We start from the raw sequence: 17,159 nt of genomic DNA on the forward strand, positions 1-17,159 counted from the left end.
TGGTGAAGCACAAGCTGGAATCAAGATTGCCAGGAGAAATATCAATAACCTCAGATATGCAGATGGCATCACCCTTATGGCAGAAAGTAAAGAACTAAAGAGCCTCTTAATGCAAGTGATAGAGGAGAGTGAAAAAGTTGACTTAAAGCTCAACATTCAGAAGACTAAGATCATGGCATCTGGTCCCATCACTTCATGACAAATAGATGGGGAAACAGAGGGAACAGTGGCTGACTTTATTTTTTTTGCAAAATCACTGTAGATGGTGACTGCAACCATGAAATTAAAAGATGCTTACTCCTTGGAAGGAAAGTTATGACCAACCTAGACAGCATATTAAAAAGCAGAGACATTAATTTGCCAGCAAACATCCGCCTAGTCAAGGCTATGGTTTTTCCAGTGGTTATGTATGGATGTGAGAGTTGGACTATAAAGAAAGCTGAGTGCCAAAGAACTGATGCTTTTAAACTGTGGTGTTGCAGAAGACTCTTGAGAGTCCCTTGGACTACAAGGAGATCCAACCAGTTCATCCTAAAGGAGATCAGTCCTGGGTGTTCATTGGAAGGACTGATGCTGAAGCTGAAACTCCAATACTTTGGCCATCTGATGCGAAGAGCTGACTCATTGGAAAAGACCCTGATTCTGGGAAGGATTGAAGGCAGGAGGAGAAGGGGATGACAGAGGATGAGATGGTTGGATGGCATCACTGACTCAATGGACATGAGTTTGAGTAAACTCCAGGAGTTGGTGATGGACAGGGAGGCCTGGCGTGCTGCAGTCCATGCGGTCACAGAGTTGGACAGGACTGAACAACTGAACTGACCTGAACATTTGTTCTCCTTAAATCTGTGGATATGTTCCACTATAGTGTGCAAGGAAATGCTAGAATTTTACCTTAATTTAGTGTTGTCTATCTTGGGGCCTGAATTTCAGGCATCAGACTATTACAGTTACTACCAGCTACTCAGTCTATTGAATCAAAAATACTGATTTAGTACCATACTTATAAACATGTTCTGTTTGATTCAATATTATATTCCTTCTACCTGATTCAAAACTGTTAGTATCTTCTTCCACCTACGTTCTGAAATTTTTATCTCTATAAGCTGGCAAAAAAAAAAAAAAAAAAAACTAGAAAATCTTGCAATTTGGGAGGCCACACTTAGTAGTTTACCCTAGATATATTGATGTAGAAAATGAAGCAAATCCTTAAAAAGGAAAAAAAAAAAAAAAAAAAAACTGTAACCAAATTAAAGAAAATAGTTGGCACTTACAGCATGTTACCTAGAAATCTCCTAAAGTAAATCTACCATTTCATTATGTATATTAATTTTTTCCCACATTATCACAGGCAGCAGTGCTTCTAAAGTTTATCCTGCTGTGTAATATGGTTCCCTGTTCTTCAACTTCAATAGCATTTTCCTTAACCTTCCTTAAATGCACACCAAAAGTCTCCTTGAAATCCGGGAAGCTTCACTAGCTGTCTCTCGAGCACCCTGCCAACTGTTTTAAATTATTTCCTTGTCTTGGCTATTGTGAATTATGCTTCAGTGAACATTGGAATGACCAGGAGCTGACTGTGGCTCAGATCATGAACTCCTTATTGCCAAATTCAGACTTAAATTGAAGAAAGTAGGGAAAACCACTAGACCATTCAGTATGACCTAAATCAAATCCCTTATGATTTTACAGTGGAAGTGAGAAATAGATTTAAAGGACTAGATCTGATAGATAGAGTGCCTGATGAACTATGGACTGAGGTTCATGACATTGTACAGGAGACAGGGATCAAGACCATCCCCATGGAAAAGAAATGCAAAAAAGCAAAATGGCTGTCTGGGGAGGCCTTACAAATAGCTGTGAAAAGAAGAGAAGTGAAAAGCAAAGGAGAAAAGGAAAGATATAAGCATCTGAATGCAGAGTTCCAAAGAATAGCAAGAAGATATAAGAAAGCCTTCCCCAGCGATCAGTGCAAAGAAATAGAGGAAAACAACAGAATGGGAAAGCCTAGAGATCTCTTCAAGAAAATTAGAGATACCAAGGGGACATTTCATGCAAAGATGGGTTCGATAAAGGACAGAAATGGTATGGACCTAACGGAAGCAGAAGATATTAAGAAGAGGTGGCAAGAATACACAGAAGAACTGTACAAAAAAGATCTTCACGACCCAGATAATCACTATGGTGTGATCATTCACCTAGAGCCAGACATCCTGGAATGTGAAGTCAAGTGGGCCTTAGAAAGCATCACTACGAACAAAGCTAGTGGAGGTGATGGAATTCCAGTTGAGCTATTCCAAATCCTGAAAGATGATGCTGTGAAAGTGCCACACTCAATATGCCAGCAAATTTGGAAAACTCAGCAGTGGTCACAGGACTGGGAAAGGTCAGTTTTCATTTCAACCCCAAAGAAAGGCAATGCCAAAGAATGCTCAAACTACTGCACAATTGCACTCATCTCACACGCTAGTAAAGTAATGCTCAAAATTCTCCAAGCCAGGCTTCAGCAATACATGAACCGTGAACTTCCAGATGTTCACGCTGGTTTTAGAAAAGGCAGAGGAACCAGAGGCCAAATCTCCAACATCCACTGGATCATGGAAAAAGCAAGAAAGTTCCAGAAAAACATCTATTTCTGCTTTATTGACTATGCCAAAGCCTTTGACTGTGTGGATCACAAGAAACTGTGGAAAATTCTTCAAGAGATGGGAATACCAGACCACCTGACCTGCCTCTTGAGAAATCTGTATGCAGGTCAGGAAGCAACAGTTAGAACTGGACATGGAACAACAGACTGGTTCCAAATAGGAAAAGGAGTACGTGAAGGCTGTATATTGTCACCCTGCTTATTTAACTTCTATGCAGAGTACATCATGAGAAACGCTGGACTGGAAGAAGCACAAGCTGGAATCAAGATTGCCGGGAGGAATATCAATAACCTCAGATATGCAGATGATACCACCCTTATGGCAGAAAGTGAAGAGGAACTAAAAAGCCTCTTGATGAAGTTGAAAGAGGAGAGTGAAAAAGTTGGCTTAAAACTCAACATTCAGAAAACGAAGATCATGGCATCTGGTCCCATCACTTCATGGTAAATAGATGGAGAAACAGTGGGAACAGTGTCAGACTTTATTTTTCTGGGCTCCAAAATCACTACAGATGGTGACTGCAGCCATGAAATTAAAAGATGCTTACTCCTTGGAAGAAAAGTTATGACTAACCTAGACAGCATATTGAAAAGCAGAGACATTACTTTGCCAACAAAGGTCCATATAGTCAAGGCTATGGTTTTTCCAGTGGTCATGTATGGATGTGAGAGTTGGACTGTGAAGAAAGCTGAGCGCCGAAGAATTGATGCTTTTGAACTGTGGTGTTGGAGAAGACTCTTGAGAGTCCCTTGGACTGCAAGGGGATCCAACCAGTCCATTGTGAAGGAGATCAGCCCTGCGATTTCTTTGGAAGGAATGATGCTAAAGCTGAAACTCTAGTACTTTGGCCACCTCATGTGAAGAGTTGACTCATTGGAAAAGACTCTGTTGCTGGGAGGGATTGGAGGCAGGAGGAAAAGGGGACAGCAGAGGATGAGAAGGCTGGATGGCATCACTGACTCATGGACGTGAGTCTGAGTGAACTCCGGCAGTTGGTGATGGACAGGGTGGCCTGGCGTGCTGCGATTCATGGGGTCGCAAAGAGTTGGACACAACTGAGCGAGTGAACTTAACTGAACATTGGAATGAGAGAGAGGTCACTGTGTGATTGATATTTCAATTCCTTTGGATATATACCCAGAAATGGGATTGCTGGATATATGGTAGTTCTTTTTTAATTTTCAAATTGCATATTGTTTTCTGTAGTGCCTGTACCAGTTTACATTCCCACTAGCAGTATACATGAGTTCCCTTTTCTCCATATCCTCATAAGCATTTGTTATCTCTTGTCTTTTTTCTAAAAGCAGTCTTAACATATGTTATTTGTTTTTTGCTGTTGTGTGAGAACCTCTTACATTTTTGATATTAACCCCTTATTGGAAATAGGTTTGTCAGTCTTTTTTTTTCATTTCATAGGTTGCCTTTTCAATTTCCATAGGTTGCCTTTTCATTTTCTTTACTGTGCAGAAGCTTTTTAGTTTTCTTTGCTGTGTAGAAGCTACTTATTTTTGCTTTTGTGGCCTTTGCTTTCATTGTTAAATCTAAAAAGTCATTGCCAAGAATAATTGTTTCCTCTAGGAGTTTTTTTTAAGTCCTCATTAATTCATTTTGTGTTGATTTTTGTGTGTAAGATAGTGATCCAGTTTCATTCTTTTGCCTGTGGCTGTCCAGTTTTCCCAATACCATTTATTGAAGAAAATACAATTTCCTCATTGTATATTCTTGGCTCCTTTGTCAAAATTAACTGACCATATATTGGCCATATAACTGGCCATATATTCATGAATTTATTTCTGGGGCTTTAGTTATATTCCCTTGATCTATGTGTCTATTCTTAAATCATTACTGTACTATTTTGATTACTATACCTTTGTAATATAGTTTGAAATCAGAAAGTTTGATGTTTCTGGCTTTATTGTTCATTGGCTATTCATGGTCTTCTGTAGTTTCATACAGATTTTAGAATTTTTAAAACATTTTTATGAAAAATGCCATTGGAATTTTGACAGGGATTGCATTAACTTTGTCGGTTGCTTTGGGTAGTTTGAATGCTTCAGCAGTAATAATTCTTCTGACCCATGAACATAGGATAACTTTCCATTCATGTGAGTCATCTTCATTTCTTTCATTAGCATCTTGTAGTTTCAGTATATTCACTTCCTTGGCTAAGTTTATTCCTAAGTATTTTTTGGTTTTGATGCTATTGTAGATGGAATTTTCTTTATTTCTTTTTCAGATAGTTTCTTGTTATATAGAAATGCAACTGATTTTTGTATATTGAGTCTGTATCCTGAAACTGTTGAATTCATTTATTAATTAAAACAGGTTTTTTTGGTGGAATCTTTAGGATTTTCTATATACAAGATCATGTCATCAGCAAACAGATGATTTTACTTATGTTTTCAAATATGGATGCCTTTCTTGTCTTCCCTGTTACTCTGGCTAGGACTTCTAGTCTACTATTCTATATGATTGGTGAGAATGGCCTTGTCTTTGTTCCTAATCTTGTGATTTTATTTTTTTTTTAATTTAATTTTATTTTTAAACTTTACATAATTGTATTAGTTTTGCCAAGTATCAAAATGAATCCACCACAGGTATACATGTGTTCCCCATCCTGAACCCTCCTCCCTCCTCCCTCCCCATTCCATCCCTCTGGGTCGTCCCAGTGCACCAGCCCCAAGCATCCAGTATCGTGCATCAAACCTGGACTGGCAACTCGTTTCATACATGATATTTTACATGTTTCAATGCCATTCTCCCAAATCTTCCCACCCTCTCCCTCTCCCAGAGTCCATAAGACTGTTCTATACATCAGTGTCTCTTTTGATGTCTCGTACACAGGGTTATTGTTACCATCTTTCTAAATTCCATATATGTGCGTTAGTATACTGTATTGGTGTTTTTCTTTCTGGCTTACTTCACTCTGTATAATAGGCTCCAGTTTCATCCACCTCATTAGAACTGATTCAAATGTATTCTTTTTAATGGCTGAGTAATACTCCATTGTGTATATGTACCACTGCTTTCTTAGCCATTCATCTGCTGATGGGCATCTAGGTTGCTTCCATGTCCTGGCTATTATAAACAGTGCTGCGATGAACATTGGGGTACACGTGTCTCTTTCCCTTCTGGTTTCCTCAGTGTGTATGCCCAGCAGTGGGATTGCTGGATCATAAGGCAGTTCTATTTCCAGTTTTTTAAGGAATCTCCACACTGTTCTCCATAGTGGCTGTACTAGTTTGCATTCCAACCAACAGTGTAAGAGGGTTCCCTTTTCTCCATACCCTCTCCAGCATTTATTACTTGTAGACTTTTGGATCGCAGCCATTCTGACTGGTGTGAAATGGTACCTCATAGTGGTTTTGATTTGCATTTCTCTGATAATGAGTGATGTTGAGCATCTTTTCATGTGTTTGTTAGCCATCTGTATGTCTTCTTTGGAGAAATGTCTATTTAGTTCTGGAGGAATCAACCTACCTGACTTCAGGCTCTACTACAAAGCCACAGTTATCAAGACAGTATGGTACTGGCACAAAGACAGAAATATAGATCAATGGAACAAAATAGAAAGCCCAGAGATAAATCCACGCACATATGGACACCTTATCTTTGACAAAGGAGGCAAGAATATACAATGGATTAAAGACAATCTCTTTAACAAGTGGTGCTGGGAACTCTGGTCAACCACTTGTAAAAGAATGAAACTAGAACACTTTCTAACACCATACACAAAAATAAACTCAAAATGGATTAAAGGTCTAAACATAAGACCAGAAACTATAAAACTCCTAGAGGAGAACATAGGCAAAACACTCTCTGACATACATCACAGCAGGATCCTCTATGACCCACCTCCCAGAATATTGGAAATAAAAGCAAAAATAAACAAATGGGACCTAATTAACCTTAAAAGCTTCTGCACATCAAAGGAAACTATTAGCAAGGTGAAAAGACAGCCTTCAGAATGGGAGAAGATAATAGCAAATGAAGCAACTGACAAACAACTAATCTCGAGAATATACAAGCAACTCCTACAGCTCAACTCCAGAAAAATAAATGACCCAATCAAAAAATGGGCCAAAGAACTAATCTTGTGATTTTAATTAAAATATACTTCTTTTTTATTGTGAAACCATTAAGAAATTATTGTAACTAAACTACTTTTAATACTTTTGTCCCTTTTCCTTTAAACTAGAGTTAAGTGTTAACATACCTCCATATTTCATTAGTAGTAGAGTATTCTGAATACTATGTATACTTACTGTTACATGCATATATTTTTGTTTTATCTCACCGTTTCTGGTGGACAGCTTTGCTGGGTAAATTATTCTTGGTTGGTAGTTTTGTTTTGTTTTTTCCTTTTAGCACTTTGAATATATTATGCCACTTTCTTGGCCTGTAGAGTTTTTTCTGCAAAACCCACTTCTGGCATTATAGGGGTTCCCTTTTGGAGAGAAATTTGTTTCTTGTTGATTTTTAAATTCTTTTTAATATTAGGTAGTTTTGTTATTATGTGACCAAGAGTAAATTGTTTTGGATTGAAATTATGGGGTGAACTATTATCTTCATGAACCTGGATGTCCAGATTTCTCCCCAGGTTTGGGATGTTCTCAGCCATTATTTATTTAACTAGGTTTTCTGCCTCTTTCTCCCTCTCTTTTCCTTATGGGACTCCAGAGGTTAAATCTGTAAGGGTTTTGTGACAGCTGTGTTGACTGTTGGTTTCTTTAGTGGCAAAAGTTGCTGGGTTCCTCTGCAGAGCAGGTTACTGGAAAGTGTGGTTACCCCCACTGTGTGGCTCTCATTTGTTTCTCTTAATGGTATTCCACAAGTCCAGTAGGCTTTCTTGATTCCCATTCATCCTTTTTAGGTCCTCTGAGTGAATAACTTCAGATGATTTGCCCTCATAAGAGTGGGACCATATTGTGGCCTTGGGACAGGCCAGGCATGATATCGCTTCGGCTCAGGTCACTTGAGTCACAGCATCAACAACTGTGTAGTCCTTGTTGAGCCCTGTGAGGGGATCTGCAGTGTTGTGGTTTGCAGCAGCACATCTAGGTACAGCAGCTAGGGACCAGGCAGTAGTGGTGGCCAGAGAAAGGAGTGTGCATACACTAGATTGCAGGGGACCAGCTATAGGTACCTGTGTAGCAGACACTGGTTACAGACACATGTGTAATGATAGAGGCCAGGGCAGTCAGCAAGGGTGGAGTCAGCTGTGGACACACTGGCAGTTGGCTCCCAAAAATAACCTTGGGGCCCTTGACTGTCAGTGTGTACTTCTGTGATCGCAGGATCTTGCTCCAGGGCATACAGATGCATACAGGGCAGTGCTGATGAGTGATGGGTGTGGACTGTCAGAACGCAAGTGCTCAGAGTTTCTGGCCCCAAGCACATACATGTGATGGGAATCGGCCAAGGGAGTCTAGCCTGGTGTCTTCAGCTGTAGAGCCCTGGGTTGGCTTCCAGCAAGAATCCTGGACTACAGAAGAGACAGGGAGGGGAGGGAATTGGGCAGGACTCATGGACGGAGGAGCTTGGTTGGCTATGGTCCATGGGATCGAAAGGAGTCAGACACAACTGAAGCGACTTAGCATGCAGCACAGTAGCTGGTAGTCTGCAAATGCAGATACCTTGGGATGAAAAAAGGTTAAATCTGTAAGGGTTTTGTGACAGCTGTGTTGACTGTTGGTTTCTTCAGTGGCAAAAGTTGCTGGGTTCCTCTGCAGAGCAGGTTACTGGAAAGTGTGGTTACCCCCACTGTGTGGCTCTCATTGGCAGCCCCTGTTCTTTTTCTTTGTTCCTAGCCCTTTCTATGCATCTCAGCTGTGCAGGTCTCTGGGCGGAGTGAAATGGAGGTAGATCCTTCATGTGGTGCTCCAAAAGGTTAGGGAAGCTAGTCGTTCACCAACCCCTCTCTTCCCCAGGGAGAGGAATGCTTTCTAGCTGAAAGTGTGCTCTTGGGGGCCTGGGGAATGGGACGATGCAGGCAAAATGAAGTTTTGTTCTCCCTTCCTTTTCCTATAGTTTTTCTCAAGTTTTTTTTGTTCCACTTTGTTGCTGAAGTTTTTTAAGTGGACTCCTGAGCTCTCTCAGAACTGTTTTTGTTTGTGATTAGTTGTCTGATTTTTTTTTATTTTTGTAGGGGGCTAGTGGCTGGGTTCTGCACCATCTTGGTGAGAGCACTACCCAAAATGTTTGATGTTTTAAAAGCAATATTTGGCAAATACAGCTTGATACTGTGATATTATCAATGAGCATTTTTCCCCCTAGCAAACCGTGCAAGGGTGTAAAATACACTATCATAGAAAAGTAATTGATTTCTAAGCATGGTTACCAAAGCATATTTTAAAGTTGTTTATGATTATTCTATCTACTTAGCTTCTAGAGTCTAATGTGAAGATATTACTTTTCCCTTAAAATTCTCAATGATAGGTACATATGACTAGGTACTGGAGAGATATCTAGAATCTTGAACTAAGAATTAAGGAAATAGTTTTATATTCAGCTGCAATGATTAATTTGTAAATATAATTTTTATATGTCTAAAACATATGTTAATTAAGTCATCTAAGAAATTAATGGGTATGTGGATTTTTATTTTGATGGTTATTGCCCACAGATTTGTACTTGACAGCAATGCACACTGCCACCAATAGTATATGGGAGGAAAACACATCTTTTAGTTCATTTATTAGCTTGTTCTGTATTTACATTACTACTGTACTTTATTAAGGCTCTAAATGATATGCTGGTGAGTTGAAAATGTTCTTGTGCATACAATTTTTCCTTTCTTCAAAGTGTCAACTCTCATGTACTCATGTATTGGATAAATTAGGCTGTTTATATATATAAAAAAATCCTTTTAAGCTTTTTTCTTTATTTCCCTTATTTAATGTTGAAAAATATATCCCTTATTCTTCTTTGTTGGGCATAGATATGGAGAAAGTTGAAAGGTAGAAGGAGACAGTGTTAAGTAGGGAGGAAGTAGGTTGGTGATAAAGTTATAGTTTTCATTGAATTATTATTTGTGGATACTATCTGTTATTTGTAGAGCACTACTCATATGCCAGGCTCTGTTGTAAACATTCACATGAACCATCTCATTTAATCCTTATAGTCACCTTGAGGTAGAAATTACTATTTTGCCGTTTTATAGATGAGGAAACTAAGGCATTGAGGGGTGAATTTACCAAGGTAATTTCTAGTGAAGGGCTTCTAGGTTAGGGCTCTTTTGTTCTTTGGTGCCTACCAACTGAGAGAACACATGTTAATACTGACTATAATAATTAGAGTTCACGTATAGTTTGCGTTTGTTAAATGCAAGGCATTGTCTTAACTGCTTTGTATGTATGGATTCATGTACCCCTCATAACAACCTTGTGAGGCACTTGCTAGTATGATCCTCATCTTTCACATGAGCAAACTCAAGCTCAGAGCTTAAATAACTTTGCCAGTGCCCCCAGCTATGAAAGCCCAGATTAGAACCCAGCCAGGCTAGTGTGAGAGTCCACACTGGGTCACAAATACTGGAAAGATCACTGGCCTGGGAGTCAAGAAATACAGATCTGGATTTGTGTCCCAGTTGTATCATAGGTGAATCCTTGGGGAAATCCCTTTATCTCTCTGGCACTCTGTACCCTCAAATGTGAAAGCAGGGCATTTGTTTCTGGATAATTCCTGAGGCTTTTCTTTCAGTAACATTTTGGAATTCCTCAGATGAAAAGGACTAAACCAGGCTGCTGCTTTGGATTCATCAACTATTAAGGACAGTCTTAGGCTTTAGCAGCTATGTTATTCCACAGCCTCTGAGAATACACCTAGAAGAGGCACGGCTGCTGCAGTTGGACACATTGTCTTCTTCCAGCACATCAGGTGCCTTTGCAACTGTACAGAACAGAGCTCCATACTCCAGTGCATGTTCCCATTTGAAAGCTATTTGTAAGAAGATATCATATGACCCACTTCACATATGGGTGGAACCTCATAAGGAAAAAAGCTCTTAAATTAAAAACAGTTGAGATATATATATATATATATATATATATAGTCATCCCCTGCTAAGAAAAAATGTTTAGCTACAATGTGACATGCATGCATTTTCTCAGAACAACTCACTTCCTCATCCAGCCCTGTTAAAGATCTGTTGCACAGATTTGTAGCCAAGTTCTTAAGGTAGATTTTTTTTTTCAACATTTCACAAAATAGGGAAACATTCAGGCATTTACTAGCATTAATCATCTAAATATTCTAAGCCATCTCTTCTTGTTTTGAAGTGAATGCAGATTCAACCAAACTTACTTTTAAAAATATATGAGTTGAGGACTTTGTACTGTTACACCTCCTTTTTCTTTAGGATTCTTGCTAAAATCTAGATGAGGAAGGATGAATATAAAAACAAGATCTTTTATATCTACTTCTCCACATATTTGGGGGCTGAAGTTAGCCTGGATTTTATTTCTTAGAAATTTGAATTACCTAGCTTCTTTATGTACTTACTTTTTGAAAAAGTGTATTTCTCCAAAGCATACTAAATATAAGATAATGCAGTATTCAAAACTGACTTTAGAAGGAGAAAATTAATGAATTTAGAAGGAGAAAATTAAAGTGAGTCTTTAGGATCAGTTATTGAACGTGATAAGAAGTAAAACTTGCATTCTTAATGGTGCGGTGATATCTGTTAGAAAATTCTCTACCCACAAATTGTTATCAGAGGCTGTTTTTCCTGTTGGCCTTTTTCTTTGATCTGCCAAATACCATGCACATTGGTTGGAGGCCTCATTTGTTCTATGAACAGAGGAAAGCACCTCGACTTACTGTGAAGTCCTGCATAATTCTCTCTGAGAACCTTTGTTCTAACCCTCACTGCTGAGTTTGCCCAAATCTTTTTGGAACTAAAAATGAGATTCTAGCAAAGCAGTCTGAGCTTCTTTGGAGGAAAAGTGATGGAATATTTTTGGAGCTTTTAAGGCACTTACATTGACTATATTCTTTCTTCTGTTCCAAGCAACTTAGAGATGCAACATTAAAAAAACACACACACACACAAAACAGGCTATAGTCAGAAGCAAACATTATGCCTTTCCTTGAATACACAGATGGTGCTTACTCTCTTTGATGTGTTACCCATTCTGAGTCTGTTAGGAAAACATGACTCCTCTCCCAAGTGCATGCCACTGTTCTTTAATATAACATGCTTCAAGCAAGGAAGGGCTATTACAGAACCACCAGATGCTCTTCGCCTTCACGTGAACAGTGGTGTTTTCCTCCATGTGATGACATTTAACCTCTCCTATTTTGTTGCATCTTGTCAATTTCAGGCCAGCAGCATTCACCCCTCCTGGATCTTTCGCCTGCAAATCACGCATGATCCTTTTGATCAGAATTCTTGGATTCAGCTCTGATTCACCTTAATCTTTTATGGGGGCTGGTAAAATGTCACCCATCTTTTGGGGCACAGCAGCCTTTTCCCTTCTACTACTCCTCCCCAGCCTCACAATTGCTTCAATGTCTATAATATGAGCTGCTCACTCACCCCTCTGATACGCCTCACCGGGTATTTTACAGTCTTTGTGTGCTCTTTAAGAACTATCATTTTCCCCCTTAGCTGGCCTCTGTAATATACTCCTTCCTACAACTGAGTGAGTATTCATTTCTTCTTTCATTGTGCTATTGAAAAATCTATGTTGTTTTCCTGGATGGAATGTGATTTTTCTCATAGTAATAATCTCTGCTATTAACCACATTGTTTTTGTTTTCATGGATAAATAGACTTTCTGCCCCATAAACCTTTAATGAAGTACGTGACCTACATTTCTTCTTTTTTCCTCTTATTTTATCTTTTTTTCTACATGCTTGCAGCATCCACAGACTTGGTTTATAGCTATAGGTCTGTTGATGTTTTCTGCCTCTCTTACTTCCCCTTCTCCACTCCCTGCTATTGGTCAAATCCTGGATTCTCCTGTGCTCTAAAAACCTAACCACACTCACCATCAGCATGATCAGCATCATTGGTTAGATTGATGTTTCTCAGGCCCTGCTGTCTATAACTTAGAATCTGGGTGGCTCTGGAGGCTTGAGACTCTGGTGCTCTGTGGTCAGACCTCATACCCTCAGTGTGGTCAGATGCGCCCTCCAACCCCATGAATAACGTTTGGGTTCTCACTAGTAGTGTTTAGCCTCCACCTCTCCACAGCTTATCTTGATTGCTCTAGCCTCTGAACTTCTGACATTCTTGCGATGTGTATTATAGGTCCACAATTGTTATCTACATTTGTAAAAATCTCTAGGCAGTTAACTTTTTTTAAACTCATTTTGCACCAAAATCTGACCTGAATTGCTGACTCTGTACATAGAGCTATAGATAATCACCACTTTCTTCACTTAATGTGAATGCTCATATTTCCATTGCAAAAATATTTATATGCTTGATTATGGAGTTCTATAGCAAGCTCTTCAGGAGATGTTTTATAAATACATGGAATAAGTATATATCACCTTTCTAAAAATCTGAAAAATTCTGAATTCTAAAATATGTATGCATGCTCAGTCGCTTCAGTCATGTCCAACTCTTTGTGACCCCATGGACTAGCCCCCAATGCTTGTCTGTCAATGAGATTCTCTAGGCAATACTGGAGTGGGTTGCCATGTCCACCTCCAGGGGATCTTCCTGACCCAGGGATTGAACCCAAGTCTTTGTCTCTCCAGCATTTCAGGCAGATTCTTTACCACCTGGGAACCCCCAATCAAAAATATATCCATCCCTAAAACTTTCAGTTAAGAAATTGTGTCCCTGTAGTTATTTGAGGTTATAATCAGATCTGCTGCTGCTGCTAAGTTGCTTCAGTCGTGTCCCACTCTGTGCGACCCCATAGATGGCAGCCCACCAGGCTCCCCCATCCCTGGGATTCTCCAAGCAAGAGCACTGGAGTGGGTTGCCATTTCCTTCTCCAATGCATGAAAGTGAAAAGTGAAAGTGAAGACGCTTAGTCCTGTCCGACTCTTAGTGACCCCATGGACTGCAGCCCACCAGGCTCCCCCGTCCCTGGGATTCTCCAGGCAAGAACACTGGAGTGGGTTGCCATTGACTTCTCCTATAATCAGATCAGATGGTTATATATCTAAAGCGTGGTAGGCACTGTGATAGAAGAGAAAAAGTAGAAGCATGAGACAGGTTTCCCACTTTTAGTTAGTTTGCATTCAAACTGTCTTGCTTTGTTGTTTAACCACTTGGAAGACACATGAAACAAGGTTGTAAGTTCCTTGGGCAGGGGAACAGATAAGTTCTTTGGCATCCCTATGGGCAGAAAAATATCAATAACCTCAGATGTGCAGATGACACCACCCTTATGGCAGAAAGCAAAGAAGAACTAAAGAGCCTCTTGATGAAAGTGAAAGAGGAGAGTGAAAAAGTTGGCTTAAAACTCAACATTCAGAACACTAAGATCATCCCATCCAGTCCCATCACTTCATGACAAATAGATGGGGAAACAATGGAAACAGTGATAGACTTTATTTTGGGGGGCTCCAAAATCACTGCAGATGGTGACTGCAGCCATGAAATTAAAGACACTTGCTCCTTGGAAGAAAAGCTATGACCTAGACAGCATATTAAAAAATCAGAGATATTACTTTGCCAACAAAGGTCCATCTTGTCGAGGCTGTGATTTTTCCAGTGGTCATGTATGGATGTGACAGTTGGACTATAAAGAAAGCTGAGTGCTCAATGATTGATGCTTTTGAACTGTGGTGTTGGAGAAGACTCTTGAGAGTCCCTTGGACTGAAGGAGATCCAACCAGTCCACCCTAAAGGAAATCAGTCCTGAATATTCATTGGAAGGGCTGATGCTGAAGCTGAAACTCCAATACTTTGACCACCTGATGCGAAGAACTGACTGATTTGAAAAGACCCTGATGCTAGGAAAGATTGAGGGCAGGAGGAGAAGAGGATGAGATGGTTGGATGGCATCACTGACTCAATGGACATGAGTTTGAGTAAACTCCGGGAATTGGTGATGGACAGGGAAGCCTAGCATGCTGCAGTCCATAGGATTGCAAAGAGTTCAACACGACTGAGCACCTGAACTGAACTGATTTGCAGAATATTGCTAATGATGAGGGTATTTCAGTACAGACTATTTATTTCCAGACCATTTAGAGAAGACTGAAGTTTATCTCTGTAGAGATCAGTTCTCATAAGCAGTAGAACCAAAACTTCCAGCAGCTCTCAGGCTACATAGATATCCCTAACATGATGGCACTTCTCAGGAGCCTTGTGTCTGAACTAACTGCCCAGAACCTAGAAAAGAGCGGCTGCTGCTTCAGTGGCCCCTGCTAATGGCTCCCAAGGAGGCCTCTCCAGGTAGGATCCATTCCGATCAGGGGCATCCACAGCCTATGGTCATTCCAGCTTGGGCAGGGATTAGATAATTCTGTCACTTTAAATGCCATGAATATGGAATTAATTTGAATATCTTATGAATTGATATTTTAAAAATGCTACTTTTGCTCTTTCCCCCAGAAGTTCACCTTTAGTTCTTAATTTCAAATAATGGAAGCGATCATGTCCTAACAGACAACTCCTTTCAGTATCTGTGAAGGAATGTCAGTTGAAGTGGCATTTACAACAAATCCAGACTTGGTGGATGACCTGTTATTTGTAGTTGTTAGCCTGTTCTGGGGGCTAACAGAAAATATTTAGGCTTTGTTTGGCCATTTAAATCATGTGTGCATGAAGACACAATGCTATGTCAACTGTTGTTTAACTGTTAGTAAGGAGTGTTTGGGCTTCCCTGGTGGCTCAGATGGTAAAGAATCCACCTGCAATGCTGGAGACCTGGGTTCGATCCCTGGGTTGGGAAGATCCACTGGAGAAGGGCATGGCAACCCACTCCAGTATTCTTGCCCAGAGAATCCCCATGGACAGAGGAGCCAGTGGGCTACAGTCCATGGGGTCACAAGGAGTCAGACATGACTGAGCGACCAAGCACAGCACAGCACAAGCAGTGTTTCTTGCCTGATAAAGAAAGGCATCTCTTAACAGCATATCTTAAACACTCAATTCTGACTCTAGGGTAGTTTGAAGGTGTGCAAAAGATCCTTGACTCATCTAAGCAACCTTATCTCCACCAGAAGGATCCTCTTCCTGTGTCATTTCTACTGCACCCTCCTCCTTAAACCACTGGTGCTGTGAACTCTGTTGCTATCACTGGCAGTTCTGGTTGTGCTTAACCCAGGAGCTGGATTCCAGCTCAAGGAATCTTTGTGCAGGTTGCTCAACACATTAGTGCCAAACTAGGATTATAGCTGCTTCTCTGTTTCAAACAAAACGGCCTGCTTTGGGCTTTATATTTACAAAATTGCAGTCCCTGAAGGTTAATATTAGCTTTCCATAGCAGGTGATTTCTCTTCTGTCTTGGCCTTCTTTACTATTATTAAGTTATTTTCCTTTAGAAGAAGAAACAGTGTATGTTACCTATATATCTTTTTTTTATTTTCAGGAAAATTCACAATTCTTACATTCAATCAAATGTAAGACCCCAAAGGAAAAATACATGTAATTATTAACTAAATATATTCCAGGATCCTTTAGATTGTTCATAGGAGAGTAATCATTTAGTGAACAGATAAAGACTTATTTATATTTCATTTTCTTCCTTTTTATTACACTCTCAATAGAATTGTAGATTATTGGTAAGGGAAATGATTCCTATATATTATTCTCACCTTTCTTCAGGAAGGAATATAAGAGTAGTGGTACTCTACACTTAATATATTACGTTTTGTTTCACAATCGAAAATATATTTGGTGTTAAACATTTTTAGGAGGCTCTTTTTACTTTTTTAAATCTTTTTAAGCTAAGAATAGCATAACATTAACCACAGAAAAGTTCTTATTAGAGTATCTTTTTTCCAGTACCATGAGTTCAGGAATGATGAATTAAATGTAAGACTTGGGAAGGCCCATATTAATAGTTTCTTGAGAGGAATTAGAATTTGGTTTGTAAAGATAATATTTCTGTACATAGTAACTTGGAGTACAGTACTGTGCCTGATACAGAGGAGGTAGTTAACCCCTTCTTTGAGGGCGTTTAGATGCATAGATGAATGTATATCAGTAGCTCTGGATTGAAGGTTTACCCTGTGGGCAAATTTGGAGATAAAGTGGTATGCCTGAATAATTGGTACAGCATTAAGGCAAAGGGTTAAGAGCAAAGATGCCCACTGTGACAAGCACAGCATAGCATTCTGGTGTTAAAATGTGCAGGTATTTATTAGTTGTGGAAATTAGCACATATAAATGCATAATCATTTGGTTTGTATCCTTCAGTGAGTGGCATTAATGATGGGGGAGGACATCTTAGTATTGTATGTGAATGTCTTGTTTGCCTGCAAATAATTTTCTATCATCTTTATCATCTATCTGCCTTAATTAGGTATTTGGCTTTGCATACATATTACAATTTAGATGAAGTATCACTGTTTTGTGTAGTTTAAGGTAAGGATTAT

At 39.5% G+C, this 17,159-nt stretch overlaps 1 protein-coding gene and 1 long non-coding RNA gene across 2 annotated transcripts in view; both read left to right on the forward strand.

Moving 5' to 3' along the window:
• Positions 1–17,159, forward strand: part of NECTIN3 (nectin cell adhesion molecule 3) — a 148,754-nt gene that overhangs the window by 115,619 nt on the left and 15,976 nt on the right. The gene's annotated exons all lie outside the window — the stretch shown is intronic.
• On the forward strand, positions 6,669–13,159 carry LOC123333292. The gene is made up of 2 exons (XR_006550579.2): positions 6,669–7,330; positions 8,301–13,159. It is a non-coding gene; the product is annotated as an uncharacterized LOC123333292 (long non-coding RNA).

Source organism: Bubalus bubalis, chromosome 1, assembly GCF_019923935.1.
Source record: "Bubalus bubalis isolate 160015118507 breed Murrah chromosome 1, NDDB_SH_1, whole genome shotgun sequence".
NCBI lineage: Eukaryota > Metazoa > Chordata > Mammalia > Artiodactyla > Bovidae > Bubalus > Bubalus bubalis.